At 43.0% G+C, this 19,241-nt stretch overlaps 1 protein-coding gene and 1 long non-coding RNA gene across 19 annotated transcripts in view; one reads left to right on the top strand and one right to left on the bottom strand.

Moving 5' to 3' along the window:
• LOC130294460 (uncharacterized) overlaps positions 1-19,241 on the bottom strand; it is a 189,308-nt gene that overhangs the window by 97,918 nt on the left and 72,149 nt on the right. For 6 of the 9 annotated variants that reach the window (XR_008848495.1, XR_008848503.1, XR_008848500.1 and 3 more), the window contains exons 2-3: positions 12,407-12,478; positions 12,049-12,228 (exon numbers count right to left, since the gene is read on the bottom strand). This is a non-coding gene — a long non-coding RNA (uncharacterized LOC130294460). Of the gene's footprint in view, positions 1-1,570; positions 1,694-9,754; positions 10,566-12,048; positions 12,229-12,406; positions 12,479-19,241 lie in introns of those variants that run through there. The other 3 variants (XR_008848499.1, XR_008848502.1, XR_008848498.1) reach the window with 3 other exon arrangements.
• The window catches only part of PAX7 (paired box 7), a 169,657-nt gene that overhangs the window by 92,519 nt on the left and 57,897 nt on the right, over positions 1-19,241 (top strand). The window lies entirely within an intron of this gene.

Genomic DNA, 19,241 nt, shown 5'->3' with positions numbered 1-19,241 from the left:
TTGAATCATATGAAAAATTAATCGAATGGCTTGCAATGAAAAAATGCATTTACTAAAACACAGTTTTAAAGAAAAAAAAATGCCACTGAAATGGAATCAAAATAACACATGAAGCCTTAAAAAGAAACCTATAGGCGTTTTTGAAGCCAAATAAAAAAAAGCCACAAAAACATGTGCAATGGAGGTATTATGGTTGGTCTGGAGAACAGAGGTACTAACCACAGAAATAAAAATACTTCTGTAAATGATCTATAGCTGCGACGCATTCACTGGAGTTTATCATCAGTGACTCCGGTGTTGAGAGATACAATGTTATTACAATGATTTATAGCAGTGGTCTTCAAACTGTGGCCCTCCAGATGTTGCAAATCTACAATTCCCAGCATGCCCGGACAGCCAACGGCTGTCCGGGCATGCTGGGAGTTGTAGTTTTGAAACAGCCGGAGGGCCACAGTTTGAAGACCGCTGATTTATAGGGTTGGGGCCATCCTTGTTATGCTGCCGGTCTTGTCATGTTTCCTCAATAATGGAAATGGTAAACTCCATAAATATTGTATTACAGCAGCAACGTGTTTATCGTATAAGATACCGTCACAATTAATATACGTCTGGGTCACACAACCGTACGGCCCGTAGCTCCAGGTCCGGCGTGAGGGGTGCTGAGATCATCATGGGTTTTCGGAGGGTGTTTGGGTTTGTTTTCTGTCTGATTTTCATAACTTTATGCGTGTTAGCATTGTGACTTAGATCTACCTGAAAGCAGCAGAGTCAAACTGAGTTCAATGAAGTGCTTTCTTGGTTATTTTTCGCCTGATCTCAGTGGTCACCTTACCCCACTGGCACTGCTAATATCCAGCACTCTGGGGTGTGAATATTCCTTCCTTCTGATTGCAAATAGCCAAAAGATTAGTAGCAGCAGCTGCTTGGAAGGGGAACAATGGAGAGACCTAGGAAGTAGAGAAATTGAAAAACGAGAAACCCCTAATCAGAGCGTCTCAAAGTTCAGGCACTCGGAATCCGTGGCTCAGCGTGACCTCGGACTCTGCCGGGAAAAGCTGTTTACTTAGATGAAAAAGCAGAACATTTAATGAAACTCTTTAGAGACGTAAATAGTTGGTACTAATAGCCGCCCTCACTGAACCTGACCTTTCACAAATACACAATCAAACGAAGCGGTGGTGATGTAGAAACATATTGCTGCCATCCTATAAGTCATCCTTCACAGCGCTGACTCTTCCCTCCAATCACAATTTTATTACCTTCCCTCAAATGTTACTATATATAGGAATGGGCACCTTTATACTACAATATATGGTCAATTAACTATGCTTGATATGCTTATATAGGGAGGATCTGTATATAGGAAATACATAATTATACAAGTCTATAAAGATTCCTTGTTAAGCAATAAGGGACTGTTTTCAGTCTGAAGTTAATATTGGTCGTCTATATACCAGATGATCCGTATGGCTGCTCAGGCTTATTTCTGAGGGACAGGTTAAAACGTAAAGAACAAAGATGCAGATTTAAGAAATACAACTGTATCAAAATGTAGCAAAAATATCACCACCTGTGCAGAAGCAGCAAAACATTTAGGGTGCATTCCCATTTAGGGTGCGTTCAAATTTAGGGTGCGTTCACACAGCTGTCTCTTCCCGTTCTTTTTATCCCGTTTCGATTCCGTTCTTGCAGGCTGTAAACGGATTAAAAACAGTTTCATGTCAATGGGATTTTTTTTTACAATCCGTTTACATCCGTTTGTAGCCGTCTTCACTCATTTCATTTTTTTTGACGGCAGAAAAAAATTTAAATATAAAAAATAAAAACGGATACAGTAAATTTAACATTGAAGTCTATGGAAAAAGGATGAGCCTTTAATGCCATCCGTTTTTTGATCCGTTTTCACTTCTTAGCATGCTCAGAACAATAACGTATCCAGTTGGATAACATCCTTTTGAATCCGTTATTGTCCATTTTTTTTTAAAGTCTGTTTTTGACGGGAGAAGAACGGGACGGGTCTAGACGGCCGTGTGAACGCAGCTTAGTGCCACAGGCAGCAACAAAATTCAGCAACAAATTTCAGTCATGTGGAGGCAGCAAGAACAACTTTTTATAAAATGTAACTTAAATCTTTAGTATGAAACTATGTAGCACGTGAGGCAGAATATAACTGAGAATTTTGTGGAAAAAAAAAATCAGATATTAGTAACAGGAGGTGCCTGTGTCTAGTTGGGCAGTACTAATGTCACCGTTTAGGAGAAAAGACAAGTCAAATGCAGCATCAAGACAAAAAGATGTCTAAAATCTGATGTATTGTTACATCAAAGTAATGGAGTTTTCTTTTTTTCCCCTATCTATCCCACAATAAAAAAAGAAAAAGACTTTAAAATGTGTTTGATGGTGGAACGTATGAAAGCCTCCACCCCTGAAACACTCCCGTCAGGTCCCCCCCCCCCAGTCCTTACAAATGAGAACATCACCTATTCAAGCGGATTGATGAACTCGACCAAAAAGTTTATTAAGAGCGAGAGAAGACAAAGGCTGTAAAGGGCTTCTGCAACTGCAGGCCAGTATATAAACTTGGTGCCATTGTCCTATTAAGGCGGATGCATGAATACCCCTGAATGGCCGTCTTTAGAGTGACAAGATCAAGCCAGACAACAGCATGTTAAAAGGAGGGTTGTTTTCTCTCTCCAGCCAAAGATCTGTCCCTTCTCGGGGTCTGCATTAATGTACATCTGCAGTGGGAGGAATAAATACTGGGATTTGTGTCTCCAGACCCCTTCATCGCCAACACCCTGATTTCTTACACCATATGCCACAAATGAGAAAGATCTTTAGTAAACCAACAACATCCAGCGGGACATGGGTAATGTCACACGTCTACGGTAAGAGGGTCAATGAGGACCAGTTGGTCTCACAATTTACCAATTCTTCGTACAAGTTAGAGGGAGCAGGATAAGGGGGGCATATATATATATATATATATATATATATTAAAATACAGTCAGAAACTCACCCGCATCACATTATACGTCTTCTGTAATTGGGCTCTATTATTTTGTTGAGAAAATGAACTTTTTTTAAAATTAGATAATGATTATTCCTTCTCTTTTGTATGGTCTTCATTGTATACTTTTGCATGACCTTTTTGTTTCATTTTTCTTTACAAAACTTTGATAAAAATTTACAATTCATAAAAAATAAATGACTTTTAAAGTAGTGCATGCTGCATTCTAATCATCTGGGACAGCGGCCCTGGACAACTAGTCATGGTGTTCTGGCTGTAATCACAACTGTTGAGGCCTGACTGATACACTGAGAGCCGCCAACACTGCCTTATCCAAGAGCGCTGAGCATGTGCAGCTAATGATGTACAGTGGGACATTCTCTGAGCATGTGTGTCCTTCAGCACTCAGCCCATCAGGTGGAGAGGACAGTGACTAAGCATGTGTGTCCTCCAGCACTAAGACCATCAGGTGGAGAGGACAGTGACTGAGCATGTGTCCTCCAGCACTCATATCATCAGATGGAGAGTACAGGGGGACTGAGCATGTGTGTCCTCCAGCACTAAGACTATCAGGTGGAGAGGACAGTGACTGAGCATGTGTCCTCCAGCACTCAGATCATCAGGTGGAGAGTACAGGGACTGAGCATGTGTGTCCTCCAGCACTCTGCCCATCAGGTGGAGAGGACAGTGACTGAGCATGTGTCCTCCAGCACTCAGATCATCAGGTGGAGGGGACAGTGACTGAGCATGTGTGTCGTCCAGTACTCAGATCATCAGGTGGAGAATACAGTGACTTCACATGCACAGTGTATATCGGGGTGCACTACTTCACATGGACAGTGTATATCAGGGTGCACTACTTCACATGCACAGTGTATATCGGGGTGCACTACATAGCATGGACAGTGTATATCAGGGTGCACTACTTCACATGCACAGTGTATCTCGGGGTGAACTTCTTCACATGCACAGTGTATCTCGGGGTGCACTACTTCACATGCACAGTGTATATCAGGGTGCACTACTTCACATGCACAGTGTATCTCGGGGTGCACTACTTCACATGCACAGTGTTTCTCGGGGTTTGCTGACTGTGTGATTTCCTGTTGTCTGCACAATCCATCACACCCAGTTTAGCTAACAGTAGTCATGGGCTCACTATGGGAATTGGGTTGGTAATTTTTGTTGCATATATTTCAAGATGTCGGGGGTGGGATTTGTGAAGACTGGTTTAAATTTGTAATGGCTTTAGAGTAAAAATGTTGCGGAGAAAGTTGCAGACGTGCACCAAATTTATCATATGTCACACGGACATTGAAAAATTTCACGGACACTGGATCAAACTAAGATATGCTCTATTTTACACAATCGAAGAGTCGCAGAGTAAGTGGTGGCCGTGCGACAATTGTATCAAATGTGGCACGGACCTTAATAAAATTGTTGCATAGAGTTCTATACCCTGTCCTGTGATAACTTCTAAATCTTGCCTGTCTGGTAATTATACTCTGGAGTGAGTACAGGACAGTATTCCGTCATTTAGAAGGAATTTTTAGCCTTTTTTCCCAGTAGGGGACATCTCTCAATAGGGGACACTTTTTTATTCCCCATGACTGTCCACTATTGGGAGATTCTACTGTAATAGCTGCCATTCTCTGTGCCGTGTTTCACTCAGCACATACAGGGATGGTGCTAGGATTTTTGCCACCCTAAGCGAAAGCTAATTTTGCCCCCCATTGACCCCGCCCTTTGACACGCCCCACCTTACTACTGGCACATTGTAAAAAAAAAAACCCTCCTCATGTAATTCCTTACTACTGGTACATTGTAAAAAAAAAACCCTCCTCATGTAATTCCTTACTACTGGGGTGACACACTGTAACAAACCCCCTCCTCATGTAATCTCCTTACTATTGGGGTGACACACTGTAACAAACCCCCTCCTCATGTAATCTCCTTACTACTGGGGTGACACACTGTAACAAACCTCCTCCTCATGTAATCTCCTTACTACTAGGGTGACACACTGTAACAAACCCCCTCCTCATGTAATCTCCTTACTACTGGGGTGACACACTGTAACAAACCCCCTCCTCATGTAATCTCCTTACTACTGGGGTGACACACTGTAACAAACCTCCTCATGTAATCTCCTTACTACTGGGGTGACACACTGTAACAAACCTCCCCCTCATGTAATCTCCTTACTACTGGAGTGACACACTGTAACAAACCTCCTCCTCATGTAATCTCCTTACTACTGGAGAGACACACTGTAACAAACCTCCTCCTCATGTAATCTCCTTACTACTGGAGTGACACACTGTAACAAACCTCCTCCTTATGTAATCTCCTTACTACTGGAGAGACACACTGTAACAAACCTCCTCCTTATGTAATCTCCTTACTACTGGAGAGACACACTGTAACAAACCTCCTCCTCATGTAATCACCTTACTACTGGAGTGACACACTGTAACAAACCTCCTCCTTATGTAATCTCCTTACTACTGGAGAGACACACTGTAACAAACCTCCTCCTCATGTAATCACCTTACTACTGGAGTGACACACTGTAACAAACCTCCTCCTTATGTAATCTCCTTACTACTGGGGTGACACACTGTAACAAACCTCCTCATGTAATCTCCTTACTACTTGGGTGACACACTGTAACAAACCTCCTCCTCATGTAATCTCCTTACTACTGGGGTGAAACACTGTAACAAATCTCCTCCTCATGTGATCTCCTCACTACTGGGGTGACACACTGTAACAAACCTCCTCCTCATGTAATCTCCTCACTACTGGGGTGACACACTGTAACAAACCTCCTCCTCATGTAATCTCCTTACTACTGGGGTGACACACTGTAACAAACCCTCTCCTCATGTAATCACCTTACTACTGGGGTGACGGGGATGATGCTGTCTAGGCGGGTGCTTTGGATGCTGGCTGGTTACTAACTTTCTTGCAACAGGCAGAGCGGCGCCCCCATCACAAGGGCGCTCTAGGTGGCTGCCTATTTTGCCTATAGGCAGAGCCGGCCCTGAGCACATACCATCACACTTGATGCATTCCTACTCTATTGTTACTCTGCTGTCATGGCAGCCATAGGCTGTATACCTTATATGTTCTTGATGATCCAGTTGTGCAGAAGATCTCTATGGAAGGGTCAGTGCATCAAATTGTCCACATTGTAAGCATTAAACATAGTCCACCCATTGACACTGTATAACTGCAGGCAGGAGGTGCACACCAGTATGTGACAGCTCACCTGTGCTTCATGTCACTCGTATATTAGATAATATAGGGCATGCTGGGAGTTGTAGTTTAGGAACATCTGGAGACACACTAATGTCAATGTTTTTCTGTAACGTTCTGTGTAATCTGTTTTATCCACATAACTTTTCTGCTCCCTCTTAGGGTACGTTCACACAGAGTAAAACAAAAGTAATTTATGCCGAAAAATTTACAGGCAGAAAAAATAATTTAATTTTTGTGCGAAATTCACTTGCAATCTGTGCGGAATTGCGGGAGAAAGAAGTGAAGGGGTTTTCAGCCATTTCCGCGCAATTTTTTTTTACCATTGACTTCTATTGATTTCTGCTAGCGGATTCCGCTTGAAGAATGAACATGCTCATTCTTCAAGCGGAACGGAATTCAGCGTCGGAATTCCGCTAGCAGAATTTCCACAGTGTGAACAGGACAGCGGAAAAAACATTAAAGCCAATGGGCAGAGGAGATGTGAATTAATTTGGAGCGGAGAATTCAAGAGGATTTACTCGAGTAAATTCCTCTTGAATTATTCCATGTGAACGCACCCTTATATCAGTGTTGTGTTTAGCAAAAAAAAAACTAACAAACAAACAAACAAAAAAAAAACAACAACAAAATAACAGTGAATCAATGTTCTGGTCATAGCATGACACTGGGTACTAAATCAGGTTGCCTCCAGGTGTTGCAAAACTACAACTCCCAGCATGCCTGGACAGCCTTTGGCTGTCCAGGCATGCTGGGAGTTGTAGTTTTGCCACATTTGTAAGCACCCTTGTTGGGAAACACTGTACAAAAATAAAAATAAAATGTTAATAAAAAAAATGCTGTAAAGTGATAGTTTACAGATAAAGTCCTAATACTCGATGCACAGCGGCCGCCGGTGACATATTCCGATAATATGGCTGGCAGCAACTAGTAAAGCTAATGGATGACAATCTGTTATAAATGAAGGGTTAATGTGATGCCTTCACTTCTATCACAGCCGTGCAAAGGCCAGATGCCCTAGTGGGAGTGAACGTAGTGGAGGGGATGGGCAGGAGGTCAAGTGGTAATCAAAAAGGCAAAAACAAAACAGAAAAAGGCGTCCAGCCTCCCCCTCCCCTCCGAATAGAACAGTTGCTATTTCACGGCTGAGTAAAGTCTTACTCCCCTCCAGGGTTTTCTCTGACTTGTGACCCCTGCAGCCACTACTTAACAATTTCAAAGGATACAGAAGCCCCGGAGAGGTGACCTGGGCAGGAACCAAGTCCCAAACCTGCATGAAGACCAGAATAATACAGGAGTGGGCGCGTGAGAGGGACAGGACAGGGTGCAAAGTGAGAAAAGCAGAGGGCACTGATTTTTGGGCAACTTGGAATTTTTCATGCAACATGAAAGACTTAGATGGGGAGAAGTCTTCACCGAGGAGAAAGTAGTTCTTATAATGGCCTATTATTTTAATAATAACAATTCTTTATTTTTATGGCGCACACAGATTCCACAGCGCTGTACACTTAAAGGGGTACTCCAGTGGAAAACATTATAATTTTTTTTTAATCAACTGGTGCCAGAAAGTTAAAACAGATTTGTAAATTACTTCTGTCTAAAAAAATCTTTACCCTTCCAGTACTTTTAAGCAGCTGTATGCTGCAGAGGAAATTCTTTTCTCTTTGAATTTCTTTTTTTTTCTTGTCCACAGTGCTCTCTGCTGACACCTGATGCTCGTATCAGGAACTGTCCAGAGCAGGAGAAAATCCCAATAGCAAACCTGTGCTGCTCTGGACAGTTCCCGACATGGACAGAGGTGTCAGCAGAGAGCACTGTGGACAAGACAAAAAAGAAATTCAAAAAGAAAAGAATTTCCTCTGTAGCATACAGCTGCTTAAAAGTATTGGAAGGGCAAAGATTTTTTTATAGAAGTCATTCACAAATCTGTTTAACTTTCTGGCATCAGTTGATTTACACTGTGGAATCTCCGGCCGGACGAAATCCGGCCAGAGATTTCGAAAGCGGGCAGCACGGACTAAATCAGTGGGCGCTAGGACTGTGCAGACATTGATGTCCCCATTTACATAGAGTTGAATGTTTCTGATGAAATTATTCAAGGAGATTTTCCAGGTGGAAAGTCCAATCTGAAAGGGGAATCACATTGCCAATCCCATTATTACTCGGAAATTCTGTAGTGTGAACCCAGCCTTTAAGGAATCACCCAGGAAAAGATGCTGGATTCCACCTGTTGCTCTCACATCACATCACATTTCCCATTCACTTACATGTCCCTATGCACAAGCAATGACCAAAACAAAAACAAAAAGCCCCATAGAACTTCTCCCTGCATCAACCACCTGGCCGGCCCAGCATTGCCATATAGTGGTGACAGCTCAGTGTCCTCTCTGTGCTCCCAAGTCATCACAGTGTAAGAAGAGTTTGTTGTAAGAGGATATAATCCCTTTAAAGGGGTACTCCGCTGGAAAACATCTTATCCCCTATTGAAAGGATAGAGGATAAGATGCCTAATCGGGGGGGGGGGTCCCGCTGCTCTCTAGGCATGCTAGGAGTTGTAGTTTTGCAACAGTTGGAGGCACATTGGTTGGGAAACACGGCTGTAAACACTAAAGTGCCAGAGTTTCCCCATTCCCCTGAATGTGAAAGTGGTTCCCCAGGATTAGAAAACCTGAACTGATTTCTTCCGAAAACAGCTCCACATCTGTCCTCAGGCTGTGTGTGGTATTGCAGTTCAGTTCCATTGAAGTGAATGGAGCCAAGTTGTAATACCTGTAAAAACCAAGGACAGGGATGGAGCTGTTTTTGGAAGAAGTCCACTCTAGGATAAACCATTTAATTTATCCATACACTTCCAGGAGGGCCAACGGAGGAATAACACAAAGAGACCCTTCTAAAGAACTGACAGGTCTATTATAAGTCAAACTGAATTATGATGTAAAAGGGTTAATGTTATATGAGTAGAAGAAATCTGGATGAAAAATGTGTAGTATGGAGACAGCGGATGATGCTACAAAGTGGTAGGAACTTCTCTGCACCGTCTCTGATCAGTCCGGCACAATGACCGCCCCTCCCGATGATAGTTATCAGGATACCGCTCCTCTCACTTGTAGATCACTCGACCTAAGGAGACGCAATGAGGCCACGTCTGCTCCCCGAGGCGCGCGGTCGCATGCAGCTGAGGGGTCCGTGTTGTGTTTCCTGGTGTAATAGAAGCGCTCGCCTTGTAAAGCTGAGAGCTGCAGTTTATTGCCTTTTATGAAGGAACATGTGCGGCGTTATCTGCCCTGAGAATAATCCAGGCGGCATTTATTGAGGATTGTCGTGCCGGGAGGAAGTATAAAGTATTCAATGAGAATCTCCTACAAAATATACAGACATTTATCTATGGCAGATACGGTTACATGCCCTCGGCCTGCAGCAGGAGACGTCAGGTCTACAAGTCCACGTGTTTACAAGGGAATACAATCATCTATTTTTATTTATTTATGTATTTATTTTTATAGCCCTCACATATTCTAAAGCGATGTACACAGATCGTAACCACTCACATCACTCCCTGTTCCCATGAGCTGACAATCTAATTCTTTCTATTTTACAGAAAGCCAAGGAACCTTTTAGCATCTAGAGTGAGCGAGAAAATCCAGGATAGCAAAATATTATAACACACTCACATATATATATATATATATATATATATATACACACAAGGCTGGTGCAATGATTTTTGCTACCCTAGACAAAAGTAATTTTTAACCACCTTAATATATAATTTTGTATCCATATTACATCAACCGCAATACAGGGTTAACATTAATCTAGGGGGTTATTCAGCTTTTTGTATAAAATAAAACACATCAATGTTTTATCATTTCTTTACATAAAAATGAAGCCTATGGAGAGAGATTAAACACCGCGCTCCAAATGTAGTTTTCTGCCAAGAAGACGTCCAGAAGTATCTATCATTAGGGTACGTTCACACGAGTGGATTTATTTGCGGGTTTCCCACTGCGTATTTGAAAGGGGGTGGGCTCTTCTCGGCTGTCCGCAGCAGATTTTCCACGGTGAAATTTCCGCTGGGGAAAATCCGCTGCAGACCCTACTGACTTCAATGGGGCTTGCGGCGGATTTTCCCCAGGTAATGAAGGATATTTTGTGTGCATCAAGTTCTTCCGAAATCAATCAGCACTCCAGACTGCATTTCCTGATTTCAGACTTCTGCCAGGCCAGGAGGAGTCCAAAGTCTGTGCAAGAGATGGGGGGGGGAATGTGCTCTGGACAAGTAGGGAGACACCTACTAAACACAAATAAAACATAGAAAACTTCATTTTTTTAAACAAAGTAAATTAGAAAGACTTTTTCATTTACCATAAGGAGTGCAAAAGCAAAAACTAGTTTTAATCAGAGTGCCCATTTAAAAGGGTACTCCACTGCTCAGCTGTCACACCCCCTCCCATAGACTTACATTGAGAGTGCGGGGTGTGACGTCATGAGGGGGTGGGGCTATGATGTCATGAGCTCCTGGCCCCGGCTCCAGCATTTGGAACAGTTTGTTCCAAATGCTGAGCAGTGGAGTACCCCTTTAATGATGAGCAGAAGGAACAAGGTGCTTTAAAAAAGTTCCCTCACTTTTCCACTTTTTTTTTTTTTAGCTGTATTCATTTCAAAGTAAATTGCATCATTTTTCTACATATTCACCTTCCACCAACCAATCACTACTCCTCCTGCCTTCACTGTTCTCAACAAAAATATAAAAGTTTAGAACATTTTTTATGTATATTGTATAATGTATATTTATATAAGTGCCTGGAGTTTAGTACTTGTACGCAGATTTCTTTATATCGTACACTTTCCTGTAAACTTGTCAGTACACTATAATAGTTTTTCTCCATTTGTGCTTCGATAATAGAGATGTCGCCGATGCGTTCTTATGCATATCAGTAAATAAGTGCCCGACTCCATGTTTTTCTACTATTGATGTCTGAATAAATGAAAAAAAGCTTCTCTAAGGGGTCAAAGAAATGAAGGATTCTCCTGGGAGCAGACAAGGCTATCTCCTAGCCTGACCTTACATACTGATAGGGGCTTTAGAGACCCTCTGAGCGCGTGTACTATATAAGAGGAACAAGAATGTCAGCCTGGGGCGGCCAGCGAGGGTCTGCACTACATAACCTTCAGTGATTATCAGGATGGCATCTGCTGGGCCGCTGTCACTTGTACAATTTTCCTGTAAACCACCAGTTTTTGTGTGACCTATCTTTCTGTGTTTTTTTGTTTTTGTTTTTTTTTACGCACAAATGCTGCAGCTAGATATTAGGTGCAGCATTTTTAGGATCACTGGCACTTGACTTTTTCTCTCACAAAACTTTATTCCTTTGTTTCTAATTAAGGGTAGGGTCACACGTAGCACATCCGCAGTGGGTCTCCCGCAGCTGAAATTCTGCTTGAAGATTTTCGGCTGCGGAATTCTGTGCTATGACGTCACGAGCTCCCGACGCCGGCTCCAGGGTTCAGGAACATTTTGTTTGAAAAGCTGAGCAGCGGTGTACCCCTTTAAGGGTGCGTTCACACAAGCGTATTTTGCTGCATATTTTCAGCTGCTAATTTTTTGCTGGTAAGTAAATGATAAAATAAACTGCAGAAAATAAAAAGCAGCATATCAGCTTCAGAAAATATGCAGCAAAATCCGCCTGTGTGAACCTAAATGTGTATTGTGCTGGGTTTTTTCTTTTTTCACATCCTTGTAGAAAAAGCTTTGACTTACACGATCAATTAATTACCTGATTTTGTATGGCAAAAAATGCTAATTTAGCAACTTTTCAGCATATACGACACTCCGGCCGAAGGAGAGGGAAGGAGTCCGAAAGAGGTCTCATCCTCAAATGTAACTTTAGGGCTGATTTGCGACACCAAAAGTCTCAGAGATCTATGCTGGTTCATAGCTGGTGTAGAGTTCTGCACTGGGTATAAAAACAGCAATGGAGTAAATGACCCCACACAGTAAACAAATACACATATAATACAATAAAGAAACACTGGTACTTTGAGACCTTTTAAAGCAAATCTTCATACAGACAGAGACCTTACTGGCTGCAATAGTCTTCAGATCTGGGGCTGAAATGGGGGCTATCTACTTACTGCTTAGCTGAACGCCGCAGTCTGTCGTGACTTCAATCCTTCCATTAGTTAATATCAAAAACATCTTCCAATCTGAAAAATGCAAACAATAAAAAATAAAAAAAATTCCCTCATTTCATTCTATCAATTTAGTGCAAAAGCCGCTGCAAGCACAAAAGACATATACCTAAAGAGTGTCAGGTTCATTGCGGAAATATGGGTCATATTGTTTGTAGAACAACACACAGTATAAATCAGTGGTCTCCACTGTGGACCTACAGATTATACAAAACTACGACTCCCAGCATGCCCAAGACCACAGATATAAATAGTCATACTGGTGTGTAGAGGTGCATGCACATTAAAGGGCTATTTCAGGGTTTGCTAACAAAAATAAAAAACTAAAAACAACAAGGGGTGGGGTGGTGAGGAAATATAAAAAAAAAAGGCATACTTACCTAGTCCCAGCCCACTGCAGCTTTCGTCCACTCCCCTGATCTTCTCCCTTCTTCCTACATCATAGTGCAGGACCTTCCTGCTCAACCAATCACTGGCTGAGATGAGGTACCGCTGTTTCCAGTGATTGGCTGAGCAGGCAGGTCCTCATTTGAGTGCTCGTCTTGGAAGCAGGAAAAGAGAGAAGATCAGGGCAATGGATGGAAGCTGTGATGGTCCGAGGCTGGGTAAGTATGCCTTTTCAGCAAATGCTGGAATATCCCTCTCTCCAGGGTCAGTATCAGCAGTTTATCCCCTGTTCGCTGGTCTGACATATCAGGAGACATGGACCCAATACTTTATATGTAAATGCAAACCCAGTCTACACATTTAAAGGGGTATTCCAGGAATCAAAAAACAGGCTTTTTTCTTTTCTTTCAAAGACAGCGCCCTCCTTGTCTCCACTGTGGGTGTGGTATTACAACCTTGGCTCCATTCACTTCAATGGAACTGAGTTGCAGAACCACACCCAACCTGGAGACAAACAGGGAGGTCTTTAGGGTACGTTCGGGCGGATTTGTTTGTAGGTTTCCCGCTGCGTATTTGAAAGGAGGCGGGCTATTTGCGGTTGTCCGCAGCAGAATTTCCACTGCGGAAAATCCGCCGCAAGCCCCATTTAAGTCAGTGCGGACAGCAGACTGCCGAGAAGAGCCCGTCCCCAAATAGGCAGTGAGAAACCCACAAATAAATCCGCCCGTGTGAACGTACCCTTAAAATGTTTTGTCTTCCATGTGAATGGACCCAAGGGTATAGCTGACACCGAGATTGTTTGGAGCCCCCTAAAAGAAGTAAAAGTTACCCCCTTTTGCATAGCTGTCTGTCATAGCATGATGGGAGTTGTACTTTTTCACCAGCTGAAGAGCCCAGAGACGGGATACACGGCCATATTTCATGTATCTCTATAGAATATGATTTAAAGACGGTGACGGTGCGGAACTGATGAGAGGATTTCAGAGATTGCGTTTAAAAATTCTGTATGTATTTCAGGCGGTCACGTGACGCCGCTGTGTATGGTAAATTGTCGCCTTGTTTCCCTGTGAGAATATAGATTGTGTATTGACCTGGATTTGTGATGTGAGACGCTATGGCTAATGAAAGTGAAATTACAAAGATATGGAACATGTTTTAAATGACAAGCCGAATTTTACAATTGATGTAAACCATTTCATGTCCTATTGTATTCTCAGAAGTGAAATAACAAGATTTTTGCCAACATTAAGCAATCATGACGCTTTATTGATGGATAATCTTTCTGAAAAGAGAATTTCATGCGCACAAGTCTGTGCAGCCACAATATAGCTGACCATGTACCTCGGCGGGTTTATTGCCTTATTTCTTATTTTCATGCTCTCATGCTGACGTGACTTTAAAGACCAGACACGACACACATACATTATATATATATATATATATATACATATATATGCCAAAGACAAACCTATATAGTCTACAGAATTGTTACCCAACCAGGGTACCTCCAGCTGTTGCAAAACTACAACTACCAGCATGCCCGGACAGCCAACGGCTGTCCGGGCATGCAGGGAGTTGTAGTTTTGCAACAGCTGGAGGCACACTGGTTGGAGAACACTGGTCTCCATCCAGGCTCTGATATCAAGAAATGTCCATAATCCTGCTCTTGTTTCCAGTAACTTCAAAATAATTCACCGAAGTTCCAATGTCTTATTCTGCATCAGGGTTTTTATTGGTTTTTCTCTCTTTAAAGGGATAGTGCGGCCCGTATTTTGTTTTTATTTATTTTTAAACTCAATGTTGCAAGATAATAAAAAAAACAATACTTACCTTATCAAACAGTCGACACTCCAAGGCGTTTCAGTTTCCCACCAGTCTCTACTTTCTTGATGCAGACATTTAACTATTGCAGTTGATCAATGTACTGACTGTCACAGTCACGTGTCTGTATCCAGAAGAAATAAGATGGAGACACAGGCAGGGGGAGGGGACACACACACACACACACCTGAGGAGTATCGGGGCAGGAGTGAAAGGTGATCGATAAGATGAGTGCTACTTCTACTTATTTTGCAACACTGCAACATTTTCTTTTTATTAATGGCCATGCTGGGATAAAAATAAAATAAGCAGTACTCTTTTGCTGCAGTCCTCTCCTCTCCTGATGTGTTGACGATGCCCGGTCCCCGCGGCTCAGCACCTTCCTGGTCTTCACTCAGCACAAGGAGGCCCCTACTTATTTAATCAATGGCTGAAGAAATGCTCCGTCTCAGGAAGTGGTTTGCTGAGTGGCCACTTACTTGAGAAGTGCAGGAAATGTTTAGCAGCGGGGACCAGGGACCATTGGAATGTTGGCGGTAGTGGGAGATCGTGGCAGGTGAGTATCACTTTTATTTCTCAAACCTGGCTACTATTGATGACTAATGTTGAGCACGAATATTCGTAATGCAAATTTTTATCGCGACTATCGGCACTTCGCGATTTCGTGAATATTTAGAATATAGTGATATATATTTGTAATGACGAATATTGTTTTTTTTTTCACATGCGACTCTTTAAGCAAATTTATATGCAACAAACATAGCGAATATGTGAATTTCGCGAACATAGGACGAATAATCGTCAATATATTTGCAAATTCGAATATGGCCCCTGACGCTCATCACTATTGACAACTGCTGGCATCCCTATTTAAAGGGGTTCTTCACCATAAGGTGACTTTAGTGCTTACCTGCCAGACAGTAATGGACATGTTTAGGAAGGATCCATACTTGTCTTTGGGCTAAATGGCTATGTTGTGAGTCTATATAATGCTTCTGCTTTCTTTTTTGTGAAATGACTATTTCCTGTTGGAGTTCCCTCCCTCCAACTACATGTTCCATAATTGTTAGTGTGAGGTCACTTTTCTCCCTCCCACACATCAGCCACCTTGCCCATTGAAGCACACCTGAGCTCCTATGCAATACTGTAAACAATAGACCAGTTTTTTTTATAACCAGGGTGCCTCCAGCTGTTGCAAAACTAAAATTTACTGCAGAATGATCTCTTTAACACCCAGCGGTCGCTCCACCCATTGAAGCACAGACAGGCTCCCTCTGATTACCTGACTAGTTATGTAATGTCTCGGGCTGCACTGCAACCTGGGAAAATCTGAGACGACACTCATTTTGTATGCTGATAAAAATAAACATCGGGCAAAGATCGCATAAGAATTGGGAAACCACCGTCAAACACAGGTACAGACACTATATTATGAACTACACTAACTCTACAGCCCCTGTAGCATAGTCAAATAAAAAAAATCCCGGAATACTCCTTTAAAGCCGTCACGCCCCCTCCCATAAACTTGCATTAAGGGGGTGGGGCGTGATGTCATGAGGGGCGGGGCTAGGATGTCACGAGCTCCAGGTGCCGGCTCCAAACGCGGAGTACCCCTCCAGTAGTCCAGAACAATATATAATCAGATCCCACTAATGCTGGATTAAAGGAATTGTAAGTATCCTTCTCAGGCCCAGGTCATGGCGAGTTCCTTCACAAGACACATTATTAGGAGAGAATCCAGACGAGTCTTGTAATTGCTTGGCCACGCAGAAGGTTAAGGTGGTGTAAATTTAATGGACCACATGAGGTAGAAAAACTTTTACCACTGTGAAGAACGTCAGCAGATGTTTGTTTGGAGGAAACTGACTTGAGGACGGAAGCCGCCGGAAACAAGAATCGCGACCATTTGTTTGCAATTTATACATTGTACCTGATTTAAACCTTCCAGTTGTAATTTTCCTCCACTATGTACTGGAGCGGGTCCAGTCATCTTGCAGGCATCAGACCCTCTCCTTTTCCAGTATTTTTCAGTGTATATAACCTGATTCTGGGACAGCAGCCAGGAAGAAGTGGGGAGATGACGGGGAGCAGCACCCCTGCACTTCCCTCACCACTACTTCAGGTTACCACTTATGGAAAAAGAACCGCTTCTATTAAAACCAGGAATTTTCCATTGCTGATCTGCATTTTGCCCCATAGCTTTTTCTATCAAAGTTCTTTCCTATCTTTTTTCCTTGCAGACTTGTGACAATTTTCAAGGGTTTTCAACCGGAATTAATCGGAGTGGTCTGCGGGATTTCATCACTAAATTGTGCATTGCTCAACATACAAGAGACGATCTATAACATGTTTTCATGCTACGTCTTTCGGTATTAATGCCAGAAATCTCTAACCCAAATAATACGTGACCCTCATAGCACAGACTGCCAGTAGCTGCAATTTGTGCGGTCTTAGCATTCTTATTGTTGTCTCGTCGGCCATGATGGTCCATCTCGCTCCCTCAATGTCTTGGCTATCTGTGCAGCTGGGAGAGTGCCTGAAAGTGTTCGCCTGACACAATGCGTAACAGTAATTAAGAAATAAGCCTCTAGCCCAGTTTCACAGTAATCAATGTGCTAAGTAACGTCCATGGTCCAATGCCTCAAAAATCACCATTAGCCTACGCCACTTACGGCCAGAAAATTTCTTATTTTCTGCTTTTCATCGGCTGCACACTGCAATCTTCACATTACCGTATTTATACATTTGCACTTAAACAATGACAATAAACACGTTCCCAGAGTGTTACGAATCAGAAATTTGTCCCATTTTCTCCACCATCTTGCAGAGAGAGCAAAGGCTGCTTGGTCTTAAGGTTCAGTGGCCAAAATCCTGGTAAGGAGGTGGTGGAGGGCCGGGAAGGCAGACTCTGGTTACTGTATCACGAAGATTTGCAATAGTCCCTATTTCTACTTTATATTTGTTTTCTGAAAGCTGTTTAACATAAGATAATACATAATTATACTACTTTACTTATTATTATGTGGTGTTGGGGTGAAATGCAGGGTGAATGCGGGGCAGATGTTATGGCCCAAGGGGCAGGTGGTATTAACCCCTTCTGTCGTGATGCCAGGGCATGGTTTAGCCTTAAAGGGGTACTCCACTGCTCAGTGTTTGGAACAAACTGTTCCGAACGCTGGAGTCGGGAGCTTGTGACATCATAGCCCTGCCCCCTAATGACGTCACACCCCGCCCCCTCAAGGGGCAGGGTGTGATGTCATGAGAGGCGGGGCTATGACATCACAAACTCCTGGAGCTGGCTCGTGTTCGGAACAGTTTGTTCCAAACACTGAGGAGCGGAGTACCCCTTTAACCACCCGAAGGTAATACCGCTGATCTTGGGTCAGGCAGGAGTAATGAAGACTCCAACACCAGGGTTAAGGATAACGGCAGCTTTACTGAGGCAAGACAGGTGGAATAGTCTTTGCGGTACAGCCAATATCCCAGGGAGGTGACCAGTGACACAGGGGGACCTCGCAGGCTTGCTGGGACTTGCAGTAGTTAAGACTGACTTTAGTGCAGGCCACAGTGACTATTTATGGACTTGACTTTTTATAGGTGATGACTGATAGTAAGATGACTTGACTTACTGAGGACCGACTTGTGGCTGCAGGACTTTAGGCTTGAGGCCTCCAATGCTCTGGGCACAGACACTGAGAAGACTGCACTGGACCTCAGCATACAGCAGAAGAGAGAGATTGCAGCTCCTCCCCTGGTTATATAGGGGGCTGTGCAAGGAGCCCATAGATCACTTGGGAGGTCACCTGGTCACTGGGGGTTCTCTGGGTAATGAACATTTGATACAAACAAGTGACTAACAATTAAAGGTACAATGCTCTTAATATACAAAACCTATATGTACAGTGGGAGACGCTGCAGGGGAGCCCTGGGGACATGCAGGGACTCTGCCTGACAGGACAGGAGAACAGTACGGAGCCACATCCCGTACTGGGACATTACAATTATACTTACGGTAGGTTATTTCTTTGTGTCTAGAGCATTTGTAAGCCTTACAAGAGAAATGAAATGATGCAAAATGAAAAGCAAAGGCGCACTGACTATAGGCTGGGAAGAGCGAGGTAAATAGTTCTATATAACCTGATCAGACACATGTTGGTCGGTGGCAGCAGGAAGGGTCAGAGGGTGGACAGAAATGACAGGTCTGGCCAGTACTCCTGGGGCTGCACATCCTTCCCTGCAGGAGGCCGCGAACACTTGTGTGAATGACTTGGGGCTGTGATTGCTGCGCTGCTTCTATGAATTCCTTCCTAAACTAAATCAGGAGGAGGGAGAGGAATCTGTGCAGGGGGCATAAGGTAGTGTTCTTATTACAAGGCAAGAGTTCATCTCTCTACAGTAAAGCAACCCCTGTGGTGGGAGTCACCCTTTTAATACATTCATCAGCCATAGGCCATCAATAAAAAAAAGGCCCTTCCGACTAAAGCTTGTGACAGCAAATCGCATTGAGTGACCAAAACATTTGCGTGATCTGTGACTTGAAAATTATTACAGTTGTGATTTGTCTGTAAAA

The sequence above is a fragment of the Hyla sarda genome, chromosome 10 (assembly GCF_029499605.1).
Source record: "Hyla sarda isolate aHylSar1 chromosome 10, aHylSar1.hap1, whole genome shotgun sequence".
Lineage (NCBI taxonomy): Eukaryota > Metazoa > Chordata > Amphibia > Anura > Hylidae > Hyla > Hyla sarda.
The sequence above is the reverse complement of the archived record's forward strand: the minus strand, read 5'-3'. Positions and strand labels throughout refer to the sequence as shown.